General features: G+C 38.1%; 1 protein-coding gene across 8 annotated transcripts in view; it reads left to right on the forward strand.

The window, feature by feature from the left end:
- Window positions 1-22,507, forward strand: part of LOC144296902 (olfactory receptor 8S1-like) — a 170,688-nt gene that overhangs the window by 127,848 nt on the left and 20,333 nt on the right. For 6 of the 8 annotated variants that reach the window (XR_013363834.1, XR_013363833.1, XR_013363832.1 and 3 more), the window contains one exon: window positions 18,727-18,848. The gene's annotated coding sequence lies outside the window, so the exon portion shown is untranslated. Of the gene's footprint in view, window positions 1-14,568; window positions 14,657-18,726; window positions 18,849-18,943; window positions 19,747-22,507 lie in introns of those variants that run through there. The other 2 variants (XR_013363829.1, XR_013363827.1) reach the window with 2 other exon arrangements.

The raw sequence follows: 22,507 nt of genomic DNA on the forward strand, positions 1-22,507 counted from the left end.
GCAGTACCTAGCTGCCTCAGCCAATGGAGCAAGCAACTCTTTATCTTGGGGTTGTAAATCTGAGCTCCACACTGGATGTAGGGATGACTTAAAATATATATATATATTTTAAAAAGTATCCCTACTGTCCTTTCCTCAGCCAAGCTCTTCCTCTCTTAATGGAAAAAGCCATTAAGAGATTCTTCTCATGCCTTCCTTTCTTGTTAGTCTCCAGGATCCAAAATTAATATGACTTTGGGTGAAATGAAGATTCAGAAAAGATATTAGGAGGTTTGTATTTAAAACAATAGTCCATTAATTTCTGTTTCAGAACTCTGGAAATAATTTGTGGGAAATGATATTAAATATGTTCAACCAAGGAGTATGGACTTGACATTTTAAAAGTAATTTTAAAATCCTTTTACATATAAAGATAAATATATAATTTTATGAGAATGTGTAAATGAGATTATTTTATGTAAGGTGCTTCATGGTGGTCCAGTCTTATTTTTTTCTTTACCTACCTCTACTTTCCCCAATTTCTATTCTTCCTCCAATCACTGTCTCCCTCTCTCCAATTTCTGTTTTTCCTCCAACCACTGTCTCCCTCTCCAGAAACCCATTAATGGAATATATTTTCTTTCATAACTTTTTCATACTCATATAATCACACGTAAGTGCTCATATATATGTGTACAGATATACATGTTCATTTTACATATTTATGGATGTTCTGCTTTTTAAAAACTCCATTTAAATATCAGGTTTTGCAAATCAAAACCACAATGAGACGTCTACCACCTCACACTGGTCAGAATGGCTAAAATTAAAAAGTCAGGAAATGACATATTAGTGAGAGTGCAGAGAGAGGGGAACCCTCTTACACTGTTGGTGGGAACTCAAGCTGGTACAGCCACTCTGTAAAACAGTATGGAGGTTCTTCAAGAAGTTAAAAATAGAGCTACCCTAAGACCCAGGATTGCACTACTAGGTATTATTTACCCCAAAGATACAAATGTAGTAATATGAAGGGGCACATGCACCCCAATGTTTATAGCAGCAAGGTACACAATAGCCAAACTATGGAGAGAGCCAAGAGGTCCTTAGATGAATGGATAAAGAAGACGTGGTATACATATACAATGGAATGTTACTCAGCCATCAAAAAAATGAAATCTTGCCATTTGCAATGACAGGGCTGGAATGAGAGGGTATTATGCTAAGTAAAATAAGTCAATCAGAGAAAGACAATTATATGATGTCACTCATATGTGGAATTTAAGAAACAAAACAGAGGAGAATAGGGGAAGGGAGGGAAAAATAAAACAAGATAAAATCAGAGAGAGAGAGAGACAAACCATAAGAAACTCTTCATCATAGGAAACAAACCGAGGGTTGCTGGTGAGGGAGGGGGGATGGAGTAATTGAGTGATAGGTAATTAGAAGGTCACGTGATGTAATGAGCTCTGGGTGTTATATACAGCTGGTGAATCACAGAACTCTACCTCTGAAACTAATAATACACTATATGTTAATTAATTGAATTTTTTTAAGTATGAATTTTTAAAAATAAAATAAATATCAGGTTTTATCTTGCTTCTCCCTCAGTCAGCAATACCATGGACATACTAGTCTAGGTCAGATGGTTTGGTTCTAATTTATTCTTTCAAATTATAGCCTAATATTCCATGGTAGGATGTGCCATAATATATGCAAGCTGTCTTTTATATGAGCATTACATTTGCTTCCAGATATTGACACAATGAATAATGTTTTAATAAACAGATTTATATATAAATCCTTTAGTTTAGATGCTTTTATTTATATGGAGGTGATTCTCAGGAATGGGATTCTCATATCAAAGCATATGTTATTTTAACTTTAATATATGTTGCTAGATTGCTTTCTGGAAAGTTCACATATACTAAGTAATGAGTAAGTGTAATTTTCTCCTATATACTCCCCAGATATACATGTTATAGATCATTTAAGAATTTTGGCCTGATGGGTGCAAAATTGTTTCTCTGTTTAGTTTATTCTGCATTTTCCTTAAAACCAGTGAGTGTTGGGATCCCTGGGTGGCGCAGCGGTTTGGCGCCTGCCTTTGGCCCAGGGCGCGATCCTGGAGACCCGGGATCGAATCCCACGTCGGGCTCCCTGGTGCATGGAGCCTGCTTCTCCCTCTGCCTGTGTCTCTGCCTCTCTCTCTCTCTCTATATATATATATCATAAATAAATTAAAAAAAAAAAACCAGTGAGTGTTACTATGTTTTCATGTGCTTGTTAACAATTTGGATTTGCTCTCCTATTAATTGGTCATCCATATCTTTTGCCTATTTCTCTTCTATGTTTGTGTTTTCTTGTCCATTAGCAATTTTTGTACATTAGCAATATTAACAGTAGTTTGCAATCTATGCTGCAAATGTTGACCAAGATTGATTACTTTTCTATTTATTTTTATAGTCATATAAAAGTTTAAATATTTACATAGGTATGACACCCTTTTCCCTGATACCATGTAGATGTCCTGTTTTGTTTAATAAATGCTCCAATTACTCAACTGGAGTATTCTGTACATATCCTCTTAGTCTTCCTTAGTTAGTATTATTTTATATTTTATTATTTTTCATTTGGAACTTATATTTGGTGTAGTATGGATGTCTAAATGTATTATTTTATTGATTTAAAGAGACAACAATATTTATTCAACATACTTTCTTTCCCACCAAGTAGAAATAATATATATTATAATTAAATTCTGTGGCTTATGTATGAGATTTCTTTATTTTTTTAAAGATTTTTATTTATTTATTCATGAGAGAGAGACACAAACACAGAGAGAGAGAGAGGCAGAGACACAGGCAGAGGGAGAAGCAGGCTCTATGCCAGGACCCCGATGCAGGACTTGATCCCGGGGCCCCAGGATCATTCCCTGGGCCAAAGGCAGGCACTAAACCACAGAGCTACCCAGGGATGTCCTGAGATTTCTTTTCTAAGTCAATTATCTTTGGTTTTTTTTTCTATTATAATTTTACATTGGTTATTCTGAAATATCATAATGCAAGTCTTTTTCATACTACCCTCATTTATGTTTTATTAACAACTCCATGAAGTATGATTTACATATAATAAAATTCACTCATTTTAAGTGTAAATTCTGTAATTTTTAGTGCATTCACAGAGTTGTGCAATCATCATGACAATCCAACTTTAGAACATTTTATAACCCAAAAAAAATCCCTCGTACTCATCTGCATCCTCAGACGCAGAACACCCCCAGATCCAGATTTGCCTTTGGATATTTCATTTGAATGGAACTATTCAGTATGTGGTCTTTATTTCACTAAGCATATGTTTTTGAGGTTTACCTATGTGGTAGCATGTATTAGTACTTCTTTCTAGTCCTTCTGTGGTTACTCTTAGCAAAGTGTATCATTATCCATTTTTATACTTTCAATCTAGTTGTCTCTTTTAGTCTGACATGTTTCTTTTATAGATAGCATATAGCTGGACTTGATTTTTTAAATCCAGTCTGGCCGTATCTGACTTTTTGATTGTACACTTTAGTCAATTTACATTTAACATAATTTTCCATATGGTTAAACTTAGGTCAGCCATTTGCTGTTTATTTTCTGTATATCATGTCTTTTTTCTTCCTGTGTTCTTCATTTACCACCTTCTTTTGTATTAGGTAAATATTTTCTAGTGATCCACTTTATTTTTTGGTGACTTTTCTAACTTGTTTTTGAGTTATTTTCTTAGTTATTGCTCTAGGGTAATGATTCTCAATAGGAAATAATTTTTCCCCTAAGGGAACATTTGACAATATCTGGAGACATTTTTGTTTGTTAAATTAAAAGAGTGTTAGTGGTATCTATTGGCTAATGGCAAGTGTTGCTGCTAAACACCCTGCAACACACAGGACAGCTGTCTACAATAAAGGAATTTTCCAGCCCAAAATGTCAGTGGTACTGAGGTTGAGAAATCTTTCTGTAGAGTTACAATATAAATCTTAAATTATAATTATCTACTTCAGAGTAATACTAAATTCTAGTAATATATAGAAGCTTTGTTCCAATATGGCTCAATTTCTTCTTTCTCCTTTGTGCTATTATTATCATATCATGTCCATATTTGTTACAAATCCAAAATGCATTATTATGGTTAGTGCTTTACAAAATCTTATGTTTTAAAGAAGTTAAAAGAAGGAAGGAGGAATTTTAAGTATAGGGTCTTTTATATAAACCACATACATGGACATGAAATAAGTCAGTTGAAGAAAGAAAATTACCATATGGTTTCACTCATACGTGGAATATGAGAAATAGTGCCAAGGACCATAAGGAAGGAGGGGGAACTGAATGGGGAAAAATCAGAGAGGAAGACAAACCATGAGAGACTCTTAACTCTGGGAAACAAACTGAGGGTTGCTGAAGGCAAGGTGGGTGGGAGGATGGGGGAATTGGGTGATGGGCATTAAGGAGGGCATCTGATGTGATGAGCACCTGGTGTTATACTATATGTTGGCAAATTGAAACAATCCAATCATGAAATGGGCAAAAGACATGAAAAGAAATCTCACAGAGGAAGACATAGACATGGCCAACAAGCAGATGAGAAAATGCTCCGCATCACTTGCCATCAGGGAAATACAAATCAAAACCACAATGAGATACCACCTCACACCAGTGAGAATGGGGAAAATTAACAAGGCAGGAAACAACAAATGTTGGAGAGGATGTGGAGAAAGGGGAACCCTCTTACACTGTTGGTGCAATGTGACTGGTGCAGCCAATCTGGAAAACTGTGTGGAGGTTCCTCAAAGAGTTAAAAATAGATCTGCCCTACGACCCAGCACTTACACTGCTGGGGATTTACCCCAAAGATACAGATGCAATGAAATGCCAGGACACCTGCACCCGGATGTTTCTAGCAGCAATGTCCACAATAGCCAAACTGTGGAAGGAGCCTCGGTGTCCATTGAAAGATGAATGGATAAAGAAGATGGTTTATGTATACAATGGAATATTACTCAGCCATTAGAAACGACAAATACCCAGCATTTGCTTTGACGAGGATGGAACTGGAGGGTATTAGGCTGAGTGAAATAAGTCAATTGGAGAAGGACAAACATTATATGGTCTCATTCATTTGGGGAATATAAAAAATAGTGAAAGGGAATAAAGGGGAAAGGAGAAAAAATGAGTGGGAAATATCAGAAAGGGAGACAGAACATGAGAGACTCCTAACTCTGGGAAATGAACAAGGGGTGGTAGAAAGGGAGGTGGGCAGGGGGTGGGGGTGACTGGTTGATGAGCATTGAGGGGGGCACTTGATGGGATGAGCAATGGGTGATATGCTATATGTTGGCAAGTGGAACACCAATAAATAAATTTATAAAAAAAATTAAAATGAAATGAAAAATAAACCAATATATTTATCATTGTTAAAAAAAAAACAAAATTCAACAAAGTAAGTTTGAAGATCTAATTGGCTTTATTAAAAGATTCATGATTTGGGCAGCATTGTTTAGACAAGATTGTCCTAAAGGGAGCCATCAGTAAAAGTAAATCTTAAGGGAGTCTAAGAGTATATTTCCTAGTGTTGATAAGGAAGTTCCAAGTGGACTAGCTCCTGGTGGGGAGTAGGTAGGGTTGAAACTGCAGTAAGGATAGATACTAAGTCTTGGGGCTTTAACCTCAGTGACTGTATTTTAGGTTTGTGGTTTTCTTTATAACATGTTAATACTCTTCATTTTATCCTGTAGATTTGAGTTACTCTCTAGTGTTATTTCTACACCAATGTATTGCTCCATTCCCTCATATTCTTTTTGTGCTATTGTTGTCATAATTATTTCATCCTTATATGTGACAAGATCAACAATACAACTTTATTATTTTCTGTAATTATGTTGTTTTTAAATATTTTATTTATTTATTCATGGGAGACACAGGGAGAGACAGAGACATAGCAGAAGGAGAAGCAGGCTCCCTGGTGGGAGCCTGATGTGGGACTTGAACCCAGGACCCCGGGATCATGACCTGAGCCAGAGGCAGACATTCAGCCACTAAGCCACCAGGCATCCCATGTAATCACGGTTTTTATTTTATTTTATTTATTTATTTTTAATAATAAATTTATTTTTTTATTGGCGTTCAATTTGCCAACAAACAGAATAACACCCAGTGCTCATCCCATCAAGTGCCCCCCTCACTGCCCGTCACCCAGTCACCCCCACTCCCCACTCTCCCCTTCCACCACCCCTAGTTCGTTTCCCAGAGTTAGGAGTCTTCCATGTTCTGTATCCCTTTCTGATATTTCCTACACATTTCATCTCCCTTCCTATCAATTCCCTTTCACTATTTTTTGTATTCCCCAAATGAATGAGACCATATAATGTTTGTCCTTCTCCGATTGACTTATTTCACTCAGCATAATACCCTCCAGTTCCATCCACGTCAAAGCAAATGATGGGTATTTGTCATTTCTAATGGCTGAGTAATATTCCATTGTATACATAAACCACATTTTCTTTATCCATTCATCTTTCGATGGACACCAAGGCTCCTTCCACAGTTTGGCTATTGTGGACATTGTGTGTTGACCATGTCTATGTCTTCCTCTGTGAGATTTCTCTTCATGTCTTTTGCCCATTTCATGATGGATTGTTTGTTTCTTTGCTGTTGAGTTTAATAAGTTCTTTATAGATCTTGGAAACTAGCCCTTTATCTGATACGTCATTTGCAAATATCTTCTCCCATTCTGTAGGTTGTCTTTTAGTTTTGTTGACTGTATCCTTTGCTGTGCAAAAGCTTCTTATCTTGATGAAGTCCCAATAGTTCATTTTTGCTTTTGTTCCTTTTGCCTTCGTGGATGTATCTTGCAAGAAGTTACTGTGGCTGAGTTCAAAAAGGGTGTTGCCTGTGTTCTCCTCTAGTATCTTGATGGAATCTTGTCTCACATTTAGATATTTCATCCATTTTGAGCTTATCTTTGTGTATGGTGCAAGGGAGTGGTCTAGTTTCATTCTTCTGCATGTGGATGTCCAATTTTCCCAGCACCATTTATTGAAGAGACTTTCTTCCAGTGGATAGTCTTCCTCCTTTATCGAATATTAGTTGACCATAAAGTTGAGGGTCCACTTCTGGATTCTCTATTCTGTTCCATTGATCTATGTGTCTGTTTTTGTGCCAGTACCATACTGTCTTGATGACCACAGCTTTGTAGTACAACCTGAAATCTGGCATTGTGATGCCTCCAGCTATGGTTTTCTTTTTTAAAATTCCCCTAGCTATTCGGGGTCTTTTCTGATTCCACACAAATCTTAAAATAATTTGTTCTAACTCTCTGAAGAAAGTCCATGGTATTTTGATAGGGATTGCATTAAACGTGTAAATTGCCCTGGGTAACACTGACATTTTCACAATATTAATTCTGCCAATCCATGAGCATAGAATATTTTTCCATCTCTTTGTGTCTTCCTCAATTTCTTTCAGAAGTGTTCTATAGTTTTTAGGGTATAGATCCTTTACCTCTTTGGTTAGGTTTTTTCCTAGGTATCTCGTGCTTTTGGATGCAATTGTAAATGGGATTGACTCCTTAATTTCTCTTTCTTCAGTCTCATTGTTAATGTATAGAAATGTCACTGACTTCTGGGCATGGATTTTGTATCCTGCCACACTGCCAAATTGCTGTATGAGTTCTAGCAAATCTTGGGGTGGAGGCTTCTGGGTTTTCTATGTAGAGTATCATGTCATCGGCGAAGAGGGAGAGTTTGACTTCTTCTTTGCCAATTTGAATGCCTTTAATGTCTTTTTGTTGTCTGATTGCTGAGGCTAGGACTTCCAGTACTATGTTGAACAGCAGTGGTGAGAGTGGACATCCCTGTCTTGTTCCTGATCTTAGGGGAAAGGCTCCCAGTGCTTTCCCATTGAGAATGATATTTGCTGTGGGCTTTTCGTAGATGGCTTTTAAGATGTTGAGGAATGTTCCCTCTATCCCTACACTCTGAAGAGTTTTGATCAGAAATAGATGCTGTATTTATTCAAATGCTTTCTCTGCATCTAATGAGAGGATCATATGGTTCTTGGTTTTTCTCTTGCTGATATGATGAATCACATTGATTGTTTTACGAGTGTTGAACCAGCCTTGTGTCCCGGGGATAAATCCTACTTGGTCATGGTGAATAATTTTCTTACTGGATTGTTGGATCCTATTGGCTAGTATCTTGTTGAGAATTTTTGCATCCATTATATCAGGGATATTGGTCTATAATTCTCCTTTTTGGTGGGGTCTTTGTCTGGTTTTGGAATGAAGGTGATGCTGGCCTCATAGAACGAATTTGGAAATACTCCATCTCTTTCTATCTTTCCAAACAGCTTTAGGAGAATAGGTATGGTTTCTTCTTTAAACGTTTGATAGAATTCCCGTGGGAAGCCATCTGGCCCTGGACTCTTGTGTCTTGGGAGGTTTTTGATGACTGCTTCAATTTCCTCCTGGTTATTGGCCTGTTCAGGTTTTCTATTTCTTCCTGTTCCAGTTTTGGTAGTTTGTGGCTTTCCAGAAATGCGTTCATTTCTTCTAGATTGCCTAATTTATTGGCGTATAGTTGTTCATAATATGTCTTTAAAATCGTTTGTATTTCCTTGGTGTTGGCAGTGATCTCTCCTTTCTCATTCATGATTTTATTAATTTGAGTCTTCTCTCTCTTCTTTTCAATAAGGCTGGCTAATGGTTTATCTATCTTATTAATTCTTTCAAAGAACCAACTCCGGGTTTTGTTGATCTGTTCCACAGTTCTTCTGGTCTCGATTTCGTTGAGTTCTGCTCGAATCTTTATTAACTCTCTTCTTCTGCTGCGTGTAGCATCTAGTTGCTGTTTTTTCTCTAGCTCCTTTAGGTGTAAGATTAGCTTTTGTATTTGAGTTCTTTCCAGTTTTTGGATGGATGCTTGTATTGCGATGTATTTCCCCCTTAGGACTGCTTTTGCTGCATCCCAAAGATTTTGAACGGTTGTATCCTCATTCTCATTAGTTTCCATGAATCTTTTTAATTCTTCCTTAATTTCCTGGTTGACCCTTTCATCTTTTAGCAAGATGGTCCTTAACTTCCGCGTGTTTGAGGTCCTTCCAAACTTCTTGTTGTGATTTAGTTCTAATTTCAAGGCATTATGGTCTGAGAATATGCAGGGGACGATCCCAATCTTTTGGTATCGGTTCAGACCCGATTTGTGACCCAGTATGTGGTCTATTCTGGAGAAAGTTCCATGTGCACTGGATGTAAAGTTCTGTAGATATCTGTGAAATCCATCTGGTCCAGTGTATCATTTAAAGCTCTCGTTTCTTTGGATATGTTGTATTTAGAAGACCTATCGAGTGTAGAAGGAGCTAGATTGAAGTCACCAAGTATAAGTGTATTATTATTTAAGTATGTCTTAATTTTGGTTATTAATTGATATATTTGGCAGTTCCCACATTTCGGGGCATATATTTTGAGGATTGTTAAGTCCTCTTGTTGAATAGATCCTTTAAGTATGAGATAGTGTCCCTCTTCATCTCTCACTACAGTCTTCGGGGTAAATTTTACTTTATCTGATATAAGGATGGCTACCCCCTCCTTTCTTTTGAGGACCATTCGAATGGTAAATGGTTCTCCAACCTTTTATTTTCAGGTTGTATGTGTCCTTCTGTCTAAAATGAGCCTCTTGTAGACAGCAAATAGATGGGTCCTGCTTTTTTATCCGTTCTGACACCCTGCGCCTTTTGTTGAGGTCATTAAGCCCATTCACGTTCAGAGTTACTATTGAAAGATACAAGTTTAGTGTCATCATGATATCTATTCAGTCCTTGTTTTTGTGGATTGTTCCACTGGACTTCTTCTTAAAGGGGAATTTTGAGAGTCCCCCTTAAAATTTCTTGCAGACCTGGTTTGGAGGTCACGTATTCTTTCAGTTCCTGCCTGTCTTGGAAGCTCTCTCTCCTTCCATTCTGAAGGAGAGCCTTGCTGGATAAAGTATTCTTGGTTGCATGTTCTTCTCATTTAGGACCCTGAATATATCCTGCCAGCCCAATCTGGCCTGCCAGAATTCTGTGGAGAGGTCTGCTGTTACCCTAATACTTCTCCCCATAAAAGTCAGGGATTTCTTGTCTCTTGCCGCTTTAAGGATCTTCTCTTTATCTTTGGAATTTGCAAGCTTCACTATCAAATTTCGAGGTGTTGAATGTTGTTTTTTTTTTTTAATTTTAGGGGGGGGGGATCTCTCTATTTCCTGGATCTGAATGCCTGTTTCCCTTCCCAGATTAGGAAAGTTTTCAGCTGTGATTTGTTCAAATACATATTCCGGCCCTCTGGCCCTTTCGGCGCCCTCGGGAACCCCAATTAAACGTAGGTTTTTCTTCCTCAGGCTGTCGTTTATTTCCCTTAATCTGTCCTCATGGTCTTTTAATTGTCTGTGTCCTTTTTCCTCAGTTTCCCTCTTTGCCATCAACTTGTCTTGTATGTCACTCACTCGTTCTTCCACCTCGTTAACCCTCGTCGTTAGGACTTCTAGTTTGGATTGCATCTCCATTAATTGATTTTTAATTTCTGCCTGATTAGCTCTAAATTCTGCAGTCATGAAGTCTCTTGAGTCCTTTATGCTTTTTTCTAGAGCCACCAGTAGCTGTATAATAGTGCTTCTCAATTGGCTTTCTGACATTGAATTGTTATTCAAATTTTGTAACTGTGGGAGAGAGGACTGTTTCTGATTCTTTCTTTTGAGGTGAGGTTTTCCTTCTAGTCATTTTGCTCAGTGCAGAGTGGCCAAAAACAAGTTGTATTCAGAAAGGGAGAAAAAGAGAGGAGAGAAAGAAGGAAAGAAAAGAGAAAAAGAAAAAAGAGAAAGAAAAAGAAAGGAAAAAAGGTGTGGGGGAAGCAAACAGAAATGAAAAAGCAAACAAAACAAAACAAAACCAAAAACAAAACAAAAAAAAAACAGGGAGGAGTATCCTGATTCTGTATACTATAAGTCCCTTGACTTCCCCTGGAACTTTCCAGTGCTGCTTTGACAATAATTTGTTTTTCCCCTGTCTGTCTAGCTGGTCTTCTGGGGGATTGGCCTGTTGTGCTGATTTTCAGGTGTTAGCACTTGGGGGAGCTGCTCAGCCCCCTGCTTGGTTTAGGGCTCAGTGAGTAATGTTTATCCTGTTTATCTGGTGAGGCTCAGTGGGGGCTGTTTACCCTGTGAGGCCCCAGGAGGAACAACTCCAGTGGAGGCGGCCAGCTCTGGAGCCCTGGATTCAGCTCCCGCAGTAACTACAGAGCTCTAGGTCTGTAGGGCCTGGATGCTCCGGAGGTGGGGCCGCTGATCTGCTTAGCTCGGGGCAGGAGTGTCCTCGCTGTCCTGTGCCCTCCTGGCCTCTGCCTATCCCGGGGGGAGGCCGGATCCTGGGCTGTGTCCCCGGCGCCCTGTGCTCCCGGGCCTGTGCTGTTGGATTCGCGCTCCTGGAGTCGCAGCCCCCTCTCTGTGCGGAGCCCCCGCCTGAGCCCCTCCGAGCCCTCCCGGGTCCTGCCGTGGGCGGGTGTGGCGCGCGCTCTCCACGGGGCGCAGGTGTCTGTTAGTGTCCCAGGGAGCCCGAGGGCATCCCCGCCCTCCTGGGGTCCTGCTCTAACTCCCTGCCGGCGCCTTTCCGCCCAGGAAGATTGGTGAAGCTCCTGCTTCTCCTGGACGGTGCTTTCCTGTCCTGGGGACACTTGCCCTGGCCTTAGACCGGCTGCTCGCGGGGCCCCTCCCCCTTGGATGCCTTTTGTTTCTTTTTTTTTTTTTTCCATCTTTCTACCTTGATAGAAGTGTGAACTCTTCTCACTGTAGCGTTCCAGCTGTTCTCTCTTTAAATCTCAGGCTGAATTCATAGATTTTCAGGATGATTTGAAGGTTATCTAGGTAATTTGGTGGGGACTGTGACTTGGGGACCCTACTCTTCCACCATCTTGCCCCTCCTCTAATTATGGTTTTTAAAAAAGATTTTATTTACTTGAGAAAGAGAGAGCAAGTGAGAGAGAAAGCATAAGAAGCGAGGAGGGGCAGAGGGAGAGGTTGATGCAGACTCCCCGTTGAGCCAGGGAGCTAGACAGAGGATCACTGAGGACTCTGGGATCATGCCCTGAGCCAAAGGCAGATGCTTAACCAACTGAGCCAATCAAGTGCCCCATGCAATTGCCTTTTAAATTAATTTTAAAACCAAAAGGGAAATATATTTCATATTGTCCTTTATTATTACCTATTGAAATTAAAGCCACAGGCCCAAAATGGCATCATGTAGGCCCAATCACCAAACCAAGGCTTAATACCTAATCTAATTACAGTTTCAACCTCCCTGAGAAATGTACATTTTAATGGGTCAGTAAGGAATGTTTGGATCAGTGCCAAGAGGTAATTTATCACATGGATCCTCTCCCTCAGAGGAAGATGAGGTAATCTGCATAAGATGCCCTGTTCCTCCTCCTAAGGGAAGGTGACCTTTCCTGGAACAATCCTGTTATTTTGCTTATACCTTTCTTGCCCCATCCTCCTTTCTTAAAAACCTTCCATTTTTTACAGGTCAGCTCCTTTGGAACTCCCCTTTACTTGTTTCCTGATCCATGAATCATTTAATAAAACCAATTCTATCTTCAAATATACTCAGTTGAATTTTGTTTTTTAAACACTATGTAATTACCTTTACTGGTGTTCTTTATTTCCTTATGTTGATTTGAGTTACCATATTCTATCACTTCCTTTTAGTCCAAAGAACTTTTTTTTAGTACTTCTTGAAAGGCCAGCCCGGTAGCAATAAATCTCTTAGCTGTTGTTTATCTGAAAATGTCTTTATTCTACCTTAATTCTTTACAATTTTTTTATTGTGGCAAATGCACATAACATAAAATTTGCCATCTTAACCATTTTTAAAATTAATTATTTATTGGTTTATTTGAAAGCGAGAGCAGGGGGAGGGGCAGTGGGAGAGAGAATCAAGAGAATCTTAAGCAGAGTCTGTGCTGAGCATGGAACCCAACATGGGGCTTGATCTCATGACCCTGGATCACAGCCTGAGCCAAAATGAAGAACTGGATGCTCAGCCAACTGCACCACTCAGGTACCCCTACCATCTTACCCATTTTTAAGAATACTGTTCAGTGGTATTAAGTACATTTATAATGTTGTGCAACCATCACCACTGTTTATCTCCAAAACTCTTTTGATCTTTAAAATTGAAGTTCTATACCTATTAAAACAATAACTCCCCATTCCTCCCTTCCTCCACCACTAGCAACCACTATTCTACATTCTGTCTCTATACTTTGACTACTCTAAGTACCTCATATAAGTGGAATCATAGAATGTTTTTCTTTTTGTGACTGGTTTATTTCATTTAGTTTAATATCTTCAAGATTCATACATATCTTGTCATATTGTCAAATTTCCTTCCTTTTTAAGACCAAATATCCCATTGTACCTATATACCACATTTGCTTATTCATCCATCTCTGATGAATAATATTGCTGTAAACATGGGTGTACAAATATCCCCTTGAAACCCTGTTTTCAATTTTTTTGGCTCATATGGGTAATCCTATTTTTTAATATTTGAGGAACTACCATGCTATTTTCCACGGTGGCTGTGCCAGTTTAGATTTCCACCAATAGTGCACAAGGCAGTTACTCCATATCCTTGCCAATACTTATTACTTTCTGGGTTTTTCAAAAAAGATGAGTGAAGTAAGTCAGTCGGAGAAGGACAAACATTCTATGTTTTCATTCATGTGGGGAATATAAATAATAGTGAAAGGGAATATAAGGGAAGGGAGAAGAAATGTGTGAGAAATATCAGAAAGGGAGACAGAACGTAAAGACTGCTAACTCTGGGAAATGAACTAGGGGTGGTGGAAGGGGAGGAGGGCGGGGGGTGCGAGTGAATGGGTGACGGGCACTGGGGGTTATTCTGTATGTTGGTAAATTGAACACCAATAAAAAATAAATTTAAAAAAATTTTATTTACTTATTCATGAGAGACACACAGAGAGAGACAAAGACATAGGCAGAGGGAGAAGCAGGCTCCCCGCAGGGATTCTGATGCAGGACTACATCCCAGGATTCCGGGATCACTCTGAAGGCAGATGCTTAACCACTGAGCCACCCAGGTGCCCCTATTTTCTGGTTGTCTTTTTTTTTAATATATATATATATATACATAGGAACCATCCTAGTGGGTGTGAGGTAGTATCTCCTTGTATTTTTGATTTGCGTTATCTAATGATTAGTAAAGCTGAGCACCTTTTCTTTTTTTTAAGATTTATTTTTATTTATTTATGATAGACAGAGAGAGAGACAGAGAGAGGCAGAGACACAGGCAGATGGAGAAGCAGGCTCCATGCCAGGAGCCCGACGCAGGACTCGATCCTGGGACTCCAGGATCGTGCCCTGGGCCAAAGACAGGCACGAAACCGCTGAGCCACCCAGGGATCCCCCCCTGAATACCTTTTCATGTGCTTATTGGCCATTTGTATATCTGGAGAAATACCTATTCCTTTGCTCATTTTTGAATTGAGTTGTTTGCTTTTTTTGTTCTTTAGGAGTTCTATACATTCTGGATACTAATTACTTAACGGATATATGACTTGCAAATATTTTCTTCCATTCTGTGGGTTGCCTTTTTACTCTGTAAGTAATGTCTATTGTACAAAATTTTTAAATTTTTGTGAAGTCCTATTTTTTTAAAAGATTTTATTTATTTATTCATAGAAACACAGAGAGAGAGGCAGAGACACAGGCAGAGGGAGAAGCAGGCTCCATGCAGGGAGCCCGACGTGGGACTCCATCCAGGGTCTCCAGGATCATGCCCTGGGCTGCAGGTGGCAGTAAACCACTGCGTCACCAGGGCTGCCCGTCTTTTATTTATTTATTTTTTTAAGATTTTATTTATTTATTCACGAGAGACACAGACACACAAAGAGAGAGAGAGAGAGAGAGAGAGGCAGAGGGAGAAGCAGGCTCCATGCAGGGAGCCTGACCTGGGACTGGATCCTGGGTCTCCAGGATCACGCCCTGGGCTGAAGGCATCGCTAAACCACTGAGCCCCCTGGGCTGCCCGAAGTCCTATTTTCTAGGTTTCCTTTTGTTACCTGTGCCTTTGGGGTTATATTCAATAAAACGTTTACAAGTTGAATGTTACAACGCTTTTGCCCTGTTTTCTTCTAAGAGTTTTACATTTTTATTTTATTTTATTTTTGAGTTTTACAATTTTAGATCTTATGTCTGCTCCATTCTGAGCTAATTTTTGTATACAGCATTAGGTAAGGATCCAACTTCATTTTTTGCAGGCTAACCAGTTTTCCTAATATCATTTATTGAAAAGGACTATTTCTTCTCCATTGAATGGTATTGGCATCCTTGTCAAAAACCCTTTGACTAAATACATTTATTTCTGGGCTCTCTATTCCATTGGTTTATATGTCTGTCTTTATAACAATATTGTACTGTTTTGATTACTGTAGCTTTATTGTAATTTTTGAAATCAGCAAGTGTGAATTCTCCAGATTTGTTCTTCTTCAAGATTGTATTGGCTATTTTAGATTCTTTGAGATTCCATTTGAATTTTAGGATGGGTTTTTCTACTTCTGCAAAAAATATAACTGGGATTTTGACAGAAACTGCATAAATCTATAGATCATTTAGGTAGTATTGACATCTTAACAACATCAAGTCTTCCAATACAAGAACATGATATATGTTTCCATTTATTCATGACTTCTTTAATTTCTTTAAGCAATGTTTTAGAGTTTTCAGTGTACACATCTTTTACTTCCTTGGTTAAGTTAATTCATAAGTATTTTTTGATGCTATTGTAAATGGAATTGTTTTCTTAATTTTCCTTTCCAGATTATTCATTGTTAGTATATAGAAATGCAACTGATTTTTGTGTTTTGACTTTGTATCCTGCGTCTTTGCTGAATTCATTATTAGTCTAGCAGATTTTTGTGTCCTTAGGGTTTCTAAATACAGGTTCATATCATCTACCAATACAGATAATTTTACTTCTTTTTTAATTTGGATGCCTTTTATTTCTTTTCCTTGCCTAATTCTTCTGGATAGAACTTTTAGTACTGTTAAATAGAAGTGATGACATTGGCATCCTTTTCTTGTTTCTGATCTTAAAGGAAAAGCTTTTAGCCGTTCACCATTGAGTATGATATTTTCTAAGAACTTTGCATATATGGCTTTTATTTTTTAGGATAGTCTCCTTCTATTCCTGAAATATTTTTATCATTAAAGGGTGTTGAATTTTGTCAAATGCTTTTTCTGCATCAGTTGAAATTATCATGGGTGTTCTTTCTTTCATCTGTTAATATGGTATATTACATTGATTTTGTATATTGAACCATCCTTGTATTCTAGAAATGAATCTCAATCATGATATATAATTTTTTTAAAGTTTTATTTATTTGACAGAGAGAGAGAGAGAGCACAAGCAGGCAGAAGGAGAGGGAGAAGCAGATTCCCTACTGAGCAGAGAGCTTAACATGGGACTCAATTCTAAGACCCTGGGATCATGACCTGAACCAAAGGCAGATGCTTAACTGACTGAGCCACACATGCACCCTGTATAATCTTTTTAATATGCTGAATTTCATTTGCTTTACCTTCATTTTGTTGCTGTTGTTGTTTTTAATTCCAGTATAATTAATATACAGTGTTATATTAGTTTGAGGTGTTCCATAATTCTCTACATTAGTGCTCGTGAGGAGTGTACTCTTAATCCCCTTCACCTATTTCACCCATTCCTCCACTGACCTCCCCTCTATCAACCACCAGTTAAGGGTCTAGTTTTCTGTTTGTCCTTTTTTCTTTGTTTCATTCCTTAAATTCTACATATGAGTGAGATCATATGGCATTTTTCTTTCTCTGACTTTCTCTGATTGGCTTATTTCACTTAGCATTATACCCTTTAGATCCAACCATGCTATTGCAAATGTGTCTCCTGAAATAAGGGAAACTAAAGCAAAAATAAACTGTTGGGACTTCATCAAAATAAAAACCTTCTGCATAGTGAAGGAAATAATCAACAAAATGAAAGGGCAAGCTATGGAATGGGAGAAAGTAATTGCAAATGACATATCTGATAAAGGGTTAGTATCCACAATCTATAAAGAACTGATCAAAATCAGTACTCCAAAAATGAATAATACAATTGAAAAGACTAGGCACATGAATAGACATGTTTCCAAAGAAGACATATAGATGGCTAACAGACCCTTGAAAGAATGTTCAACGTCACTAATCATCAGGGAAATCCAAATCAAAACTACAATGAGATATCACCTCACACCAGGTCAGAATGGGTAAAATTGACAACTCAGGAAACAACAGGTGTTGGCAAAGATGCAGACAAAGGGGAACCCTCTTACGCTGTTGGTGGGAATACAAACTGGTGCAGCTACTGTGAAAAGCAGTATGAAGTTTCCTCAAAAAGTTAAAAATAGAAGTACCAAATCATCCAGCAATTGCACTACTAAGGAATTTATCCAAAGAAGACAAAAAAACTAAGTCAAAGGGATACATGAACCCTGATGTTTATAGCAGCATTATCAACAATACCCGGAATATGGAAAGAGTTCAATTGTCCATCAAATGATGATGGTTAAAGAAGAGATGGTATATATATATATATATGCAGTGGAATATTACCCATAAAAAAGAATGAAATCGGGGGATCCCTGGATGGCTCAGTGGTTTAGTGCCTGCTTCAGTGTGCCTGCCCAGGGCGTGGTCCTGGAGTCCCGGGATCAAGTCCCACATCAGGCTCCCTGCATGGAGCCTGCCTCTCTCTCTGCCTATGTCTCTGCCTTTCTCTCTGTGTGTCTCTCATGAATAAATACATAAAATCTTTAAAAAAAAAAAAAAGAATGAAATCTTGCCATTTTCAATGACATGGTGGAAGCAGAGAGTATTATGCTAAAGTGAAATAAGTTAGGCAGAGAAAGACAAATACTGTATGATTTCACTCCTATGTGGGATTTAAACAAAACAAATGAACATGGTGGGAGAAAGAGAGGCAAACCAGGAAATAGACTCTTAACTACGAGAACAAACTGATGGTTACTGGAGGGGAGCTGGGCAGGGTGATGGGTTACATAGGTAATAGGTATTAAGGAGATCACCTATTGTGATGAGCACTAGGTGTTGAGTGTAAGTGATGATCACTAAATTCTACACCAAAAAACAATTTTACACTGCATGTTAACTAACTGGAATTTAAATAAAAATTTGGGAAGAAAAAATAATTACTGGCAAGGAAAAAATTAAAAATTAATAAATAAAAGTAAAACAAGCAGTTTCACACTCAGAATTAGTCTAGGCAAGTCACTAAACAACAAACAAATAAATACAAACAGTAGACAATATTTCAAAGCTTCTATTCAATAAATTAAATTACATACAAATAATTAAAAGGAGATATATAGAATCAAAAAGTAAGCAATTCAGGAGATGCTAGATACTACCCCAGCCATCGTCTGGTTCTGCCCACCCATTGGCTAGTTAAGCCTAATGGCATCTCTAGTTGACTAGACCTGAGAATCTTTTGTTTTGATAATACTCTCAGGTACTTAGAATGGTCTGAAAGCTATGGGGCAGGGAAGAGGGGGAGTGAATGTATGGGAATGAAAAGCATGAGATTGGGAGTTCAAATAACTACCTGGAGAGAATTTTAACTTGTCTGTTTATTTAAGTAGGCTCCATGACCATGAGATCAAGACCTGAGCTGAGATCAAGAGTCGCTTAACTGACTGAACCACCCAGGCACCCCTAGAATTGTAACTTCTTGATTGAGTTTGGCTCTCATCAGGGTACACAAGTAAGTCCAAGTTCAGAAATGCTTCTGAATATTTTGACTGGGGATTCCTGTAACCCTAATCAATATGGTTTTCTTTTTTCATAAATTATTTCCAGAAAGAAAAAGAAAAAAAAACCTGTTTGTCTCAAGATGTGGATAGCTAGCTATGCAGAGGTTTCCTGAGATCAACCCTATTCACCCATCAAGGCAGAAAACCTGTTCACTCTTTCTATCTGCAGAAAACAGAAGCAAACTGCCATCCTGAATTCTCCTGGCTATCTGTCAGATGTTAAGTAACAAAATTCAACCAAGTAAATTTGAAGATCTAATTGGCTTTATTAAAGGATTCATGAATCAGGCAGCACCCCATTTAGCAAGTAAAGCACTGCGAGGAGTTGTACAAAATGGAAGGTTTTTATAGATAGTGGATGAGGGTAAGAAAATTATTAGCACAAGAAAAAGATTGTTCCAGAGCAGGATGTTTGCTAGGGGGAAAACAACCAGGTGTCTTATCATGCAGATGACCTCATCTTTCTTTGGGGGATAGAGAGGACCCAAATGAGAGACTCTCTGGCGCTAACAGAAGAAAAATTTTCCTAACTGACTGGTTAAAGCTACATTTCTGGGGAAGGTTGAAACTGCAACTAGGTTGGGTATTAAGCCCAGTTTGGAACTCGGTCTAAGAAATGCCATTTTGGGCCTGCAGTTTTCTTTTTTTAACACAGAGATGCTAATTTTCTTAATTCCATCCCTTTCTGCATATTTTACTTGTGTCCTCTTCGTGTCCTCTAGTCATCTAACTTGCAGTGACACTTGGCTCATAAAGCAGACCATTATCCTGACATTTCCTTCTTAGGATGCTGTTCCCTTACTCCTCTTTATCTTTGTATAGATACTGAGCAATTAAATTTAGAATGATGAAAAAAAAAATTTAGAATAATGAACAAGTTAGAAATATGTGACTGAAGATCTGCTTAATTAGTGTTGAACATTATTCAAAACTAGATCCTCACAATTTTGCAAAGAATATTATTATCCCTGTGGTAAATTTGGGGAAACAAAAAAAGAGGGATCAAAACCTTTCCCAAATTCACACTTTAAAAACTTAGTAAAAATAGGATTGTTATGTCTTTACCCAAGCCAGTTTCCATTTCCTATGCCTTGGTCCTCTTAACTCATCTCTGGAGCATCTTTTATATTGTGTATCTGTTAGCAAATTATTGTAGCTACAGTATTTTACTTCAACTTTTATACTAGACTTAAAATTGCAATAAAGGAGAGAGACTGAACTCTACTGAAAGAAAAGGTAGGACAGTTTTAAAGCATAAATACTATATGATTTCATTTATATGTGGAATCTAAAAAACAAAACTAATGAATTAAAAAAAAAAAAAAAACAGACTCTTAAATAGAGACACAAATTAGTGGTTGCCAGAGGGAAATGGCTTGGGGGGATGGGCAAAATAGATTAAGAGAGTTAAAAGGTACAAAAATCCAGTTATAAAATAAACACATGAAGATGAAAAACACAGCATAAGGAATATACTAAATACTATAATACAATAGCATAAGCACATGTGAATACACTTTTGTGGTGAGCATTGAGTAATGTATAGACTTGTCAAATCACTATGTTGTACCCCTGCAACTATACTTCAATAAAAATAAATAAAAAGTGCAAGCAAGAACTGGCATGAGGTAGATTAAAAGTATTAGAGAACTGTACAGAGGAGATTGATCAAAGGGATGTATCAAGTACATTGAATTATTCCTGAGGTTGCAAATATTCTTCTCTGTGATTAGGCCATCTGTATTTGCTAATTTTTATCCATCTAAATTAGGCTCCTATTCTCCCACAGAGACTGAGAAATAGGAATACTATTTCCTTCAATGTTTGCATTTCACAGAGATAGTTCTCAGGACCTTGAGAAAGTAGGCCAAAGGCTGAGAGAAGATTGATATCCATTTTAAAGAGGCAGAGAAAGAATTTGCAGTTTCAAATTTTCTGAAGTAAATGCTCTAAGCCAAGAAATAGAGATCACAGAGAGAAACTGTCTATATTCAGGAAGAAACCTTTCTAAAGTTTAGTCAAGCTGAAGGGAACGTCAAGAGTATTTTGGTCAATACAAACATACATATAAGGAAATTTCTAAGATAATGAAGTCAAAAATTTGCTTCTGGATGAACTTTAAGGAACTCAAGACGTCAATTCAGCTGTCTCTGGGCTTGCAGGCTCAGCTGCCTACCCACTGGCTATTTAATTTTTTTTGTATATTTTTTATATTTTAAAAATATTTTTATATTTTTTATTTTCTAATACTGGAACTAATTTTTATATTATTTATTGGAGTTCAATTTGCCAGCATATAGTATAACACCCAGTGCTCATCCTGTCAAGTGCCCTCCTCTGTGCCCGTCACCCAGTCACCCCATCCCCCGCCCACCTCCCCTTCCACTACCCTTTGTTCGTTTCCCAGTTAGGAGTCTCTCATGTTCTGTCACCCTCACTGATATTTCCCACTCATTTTCTCTCCTTTCCCCTTTAATCCCTTTCACTATTTTTTATATTCCCCTAATGAATGAGACCATATAATGATTGTCTTTCTCCGATTGACTTACTTCACTCAGCATAATATCCTCCAGTTCTATCCACGTCGAAGGAAATGGTATTTGTCATTCTAATGGCTGAGTAATATTCCATTGTATACACAAACCACATCTTTATCCGTTCATTTTTCGATGGACACCAAGGCTCCTTCTACAGTTTGGCTATTGTGGACATTGCTGCTAGAAACACTGGGGTGCATCTGTATCTTTGGGGTAAATCCCCAGCAGTGCAATTGCTGGGTCATAGGGCAGTTCTATTTTTAACTCTTCGAGGAACCTCCGACACAGTTCTCCAAAGTGGCTGCACCAGTTCACATTCCCACCAACAGTGCAAGAGGGTTCCCTTTTCTCCACATCCTCTCCAACATTTATTGATTCCTGTCTTATTAATTTTCCTCATTCTTACTGGTGTGAGGTGGTATCTCATTGTGGTTTTGATTTGTATTTCCCTGATGGCAAGTGATGCGGAACATTTTCTCATGTGCTTGTTGGCCATGTCTATGTCTTCCTCTGTGAAATTTCTGTTCATGTCTTTTGCCTGTTTCATGATTGGATTGTTTGTTTCTTTGCTGTTGAGTTTAATAAGTTCTTTATAGAGAACCCAGAAATGGGCCCTCAACTCTATGGTCAACTAATATTTGACAAAGCAGGAAAGACTACCCACTGGAAAAAAGACAGTCTTCTTCAGTAAGTGGTGTTGGCAAAAATGGACAACCACGTGCAGAAGAATGAAACTAGACCATTCTCTTACATCACACACAAAGACAAACTCAAAATGGATGAAAGATCTAAATGTGAGATAAGAATCCATCCAAATCCTAGAGGAGAACACAGGCAACACCCTTTTTGAACTTGGCCACAGCAACTTCTTGCAAGATTCATCTCTGAAGGCAAGGGAAACAAAAACAAAAATGAACTATTGGGACTTAATCAAGATAAAAAGCTTCTGCACAGCAAAAGAAACAGTCAACAAAACTAAAAGACAACCTACAGAATGGGAGAAGATATTTGCAAATGACATATCAGATAAGGGGCTAGTATCCAAGATTTATAAAGAACTTGTTAAACCCACT

The sequence above is a fragment of the Canis aureus genome, chromosome 25, assembly GCF_053574225.1.
Source record: "Canis aureus isolate CA01 chromosome 25, VMU_Caureus_v.1.0, whole genome shotgun sequence".
NCBI lineage: Eukaryota > Metazoa > Chordata > Mammalia > Carnivora > Canidae > Canis > Canis aureus.